The sequence below is a fragment of the Coenobita brevimanus genome, chromosome 13, assembly GCF_032717465.1.
Source record: "Coenobita brevimanus isolate Jiangsu-jjx chromosome 13, ASM3271746v2, whole genome shotgun sequence".
In the NCBI taxonomy this organism is placed as follows: domain Eukaryota; kingdom Metazoa; phylum Arthropoda; class Malacostraca; order Decapoda; family Coenobitidae; genus Coenobita; species Coenobita brevimanus.
Window position 1 is genome coordinate 23,777,632 of NC_136966.1, and position 3,656 is coordinate 23,781,287.

At 44.0% G+C, this 3,656-nt stretch overlaps 1 pseudogene; it reads right to left on the reverse strand.

Annotated features, from left to right (window-relative positions):
* Nucleotides 1-209: 209 nt before the first annotated feature.
* On the reverse strand, nucleotides 210-328 carry LOC145416859 (5S ribosomal RNA; annotated as a pseudogene).
* Between the last annotated feature and the right edge of the window lie 3,328 nt (nucleotides 329-3,656).

Consider the following 3,656-nt stretch of genomic DNA (forward strand, 5'->3'; position numbering starts at 1 on the left):
TCCTGCTCACCTCCCTCTCCCTCTCTTTCCTATTTTATGTTAATAACTATTTATAAATGAATTTTAAATACTCTGCACAGATGTTTCATTCATTCATTGCCAGACGCCATGTATCCCAAACAGGGTGGCCAAGTGCTCAGAGTTGATTGTTTTACAGGGAGGGGCACTAACCCTCCACCAACCCCACTTGACACGTAGGGAGAACGTTATGCCAACAGCATCTGGTGTTCCCAGGCGGTCACCCATCCAAGTACTAACCAGACCCAACGTTGCTTAACTTTGCTGATCGGACGGGAAGCGGTGTACTCAACGTGGTATGGGGAAAAAAAAAAAAAAAAGCTATATTATAGTATAAATCCCATAGGACTTGTCAACGTTGCTTTTGCGACGTTGCCAAGTGCAGTGACACGAGAGGTGTGTGGGTCATACTCTATCAGATTCCCGCCATGGAAGCTTGCCCATCAAAAGTCAAAACAAGAGAAAAAACTAAAGAAAAGAAAATTAGAAGCAGTTAATAAAAATATTAATATGAGAGAGAGACAGACAGAGAGGAGCACATGTGTGGCAGCGTTGTGGCAACAGAGCTAGAGGTGTGAGGTCTTAGGAGGCCCCACCCAAACTGCCTTCGTAAAATAGAAAGCCTATAGTGGGAATCTTTACTCAGTCTATGTGGGCAGAAATTTAATGTTGAGTAAATACTGGGACTCAACATTTTGTTCACTCCCTTTACGCATGGGCACCACAAGACAGTCCCGTGTTTATTTTTTTTTTTCACGATTTGTTTTCAAAACAAACATTCGAGGACTAATACTTATCAAAATGATGAGATCTTGAATTTGGCTCTCTCTTGTATTTTGTTTTTCTCTTGGAGGGAACAGTTATTGCAAATCACCAGCAGCTCTCTTTGAGCCCTGTTATTTTTTAAGAGTCACTCTGGCAGGCCTATATTTGGCCCAGTCCTCCCAAAGGGAGGTAAATCTAAACAACAACAACATCGTTATTGCAGGTTCATGGCCTATGGTTCCTTCCTAGTTTCGTTTTTAAAGGCTCCAACATGCTTCCATGTGTCGGCCTTGGTCACCTAATGGCGGCTCTCCACGCTGCACGATCCATTGCTGCTTCCCTGTTCAGTCCCTTAACCCTGAGGTCACACTTAATGACCTCGTCCCATGTCTTCCTCGGTCTACCCCTCATAACCCCACCCCCAATATTAACACTTCTCACCCTCCTCACCCAATTATCATCCCCCATCCTCTCCACATGTCCAAACCACCTCAATCTACCTCTCCTCATCACAACACCAATACACTCCAGCCCATCCTACCTCTCAACTCTTCCATCGCAAAGCCAGCCCCTCCAGGCCTTGGACGCAGGGACGCACTGCACATCCACCTAATCGTTGTCATTTCTGTACGTCTGAGCCGGCGAATATCTTCCTCCTTCACTGCCCAGGTCTCACTACCATACAGCATTACACTCCTAACACATGCTGCATACAAAGACCCCTTAGCACATAGGGAGAGTCCTCTCAATGTCAGGAGAGGCAAGAGCTCCCTGAACTTCTTCCAACCACTTCTCACCCTAGCCACAGAGGTAGCCCTAGCCCCACCTCCAGCACACAACATGTCTCCCAAATAACAAAGCTCTTCCACACACTCAAGAGATTCACCAGCAAGTTCAATCCTTTCATGTCTGACAATCTCCACCTGCTCACCCCGACACGCCGTACACATAAAATCAGCATTATCTCGCAGTCTACCCCTGATACCACTACATCTCTTATGCACCCATTTATCATACACCGCACAAGATGAAATTACTTCCCACGCCCTTGTGGCAAACTGCACATGGCCACTCTCCCTTGTCTTTGAGAGTACCACCACCAACCCTAGATATCATCACTTTTGTTTTATCTGCATTCACCCTTAAACCCTTGTGCCCCATACCATCTCTCCACTTCCTAAACCTTTCCTCCGCCTCCCTTTCGTTCTCTGCAATCAACACCAAATCATCAGCATACAACAACTCCCACAGGAGTCCATTTCTCAAGTCACATTAAAGGGCTTCAAGTACCATGATAAACAACATGGGACTCGAGACTGACCCCTGATGCACACCAACATTCACGGAAAACTCATCACTCAAATCTCCATTCACTCTTACCTGGGTGTGAGCACCCACATACATAGCCATAACCACCCTAACCAGCCACTCCTCCAAGCCAAGCTTTCTCATTGCCCACTTCACCACCTCTCTAGGGACTCTGTCAAAGGCCTTTTCCAAATCAACAAAAACAAAATAAAGATCCCTTCTCCTACCAATATATTTTTCCTGAAGCTGTCGAACAATGAATGTAGCATCAGTGGTCCCCCTACCTGGCATAAACCCAAAATGCATCTCATCAATATTCACTCTTTCTCTAATCATACCTTCTAAAACTCTCTCCATTACCTTCATTATCTGATCTAAAAGCTTTATACCTCTATAATTTCCTCTTTCCAGGGCATCACCCTTCCCTTTATACACATTTACAAATACACTCTTCAGCCAATCATCCTAGTATAAAAAATAAAAAAATACAATTTAGACTTGGTCTGGTTAAATTAGATGAAGGTACTGTAATTGCTTTGGGGAGTCTCAGGGGCAATACGGGACTGTCTTGTGGTGCGCATGCATGAAGGAAGTGAGCAAAATGTTCGAGTCCCGGTATTTACTTAACATTAAATTTCTGCCCACATGGACACTGAATGAGTCAAAATACCCACTACGTATAAATTACAGTCTAACCAAACTATGTATTAAGAAACTAACTTGCCCCACTGTAGCAGAAATTACATAATATAGGACCACTGAAAGGGCGGGTTGCCATCACATGCCATGAATGATATTTTAATTTCCGTTTATGATAAATATAAACGGTCAAACTTTGGTATCAGTCCCACTGAAAACTCGAACTTATTCTACCTATCAGCCTATGCACCTCATTTTGCTGTACTCACCAGGATGTGTCGTTGCTCTCAGAAAGGAATGGTTTACGAGATTACCAATTTTTTCCTTCAGTACAGCAACAGCCTGAACCGTGCCTCTGTGCAGCCATGTTTACCAACGGTAGCAGCAGCAGTCCCTCTTACACTGTTGTCAGTTTTTCGTATACATTTTAAATCGTTATACAGTATATGCATTTTATGACATTTCACACTGACTTGACAGCATTTGAATCACATGACTTATTAAAGCCAATCACAGCTATCCCTCCCTCTTCATCAACCAATCACATTTAATTTTGTTCCACCAATGAACGAATGTTCCACTCCACTGGATTCAAAAGTCAGGCCTGCCATGTCTCCCCTGTACTGGGTGTGCTCTGAAGCCTTGGGAGATTTTAAAGCTTTTTACCAAGAACCTGAGGCTTCCGTCGATTTTCTGCGTAGGCAAGGCATCCTTCCAAGTCAGGTAGAGTTTCCTCACTGTCACGTACAACTTCAGTTGCAACAAGAAAAGCATCTCAAGGTGTGCCGCCAGTAAAGTCTGACCCACCATCTCCAGAGTAAGGTAAGTTAGACCTTGTTAGGGGGGTTTAGGTTAGGTTATGTTAATGGTCAATTTTTACACGTTGCCCTCATCTGATTTTTTCATCCAACCTGAGTGTTTCCTGT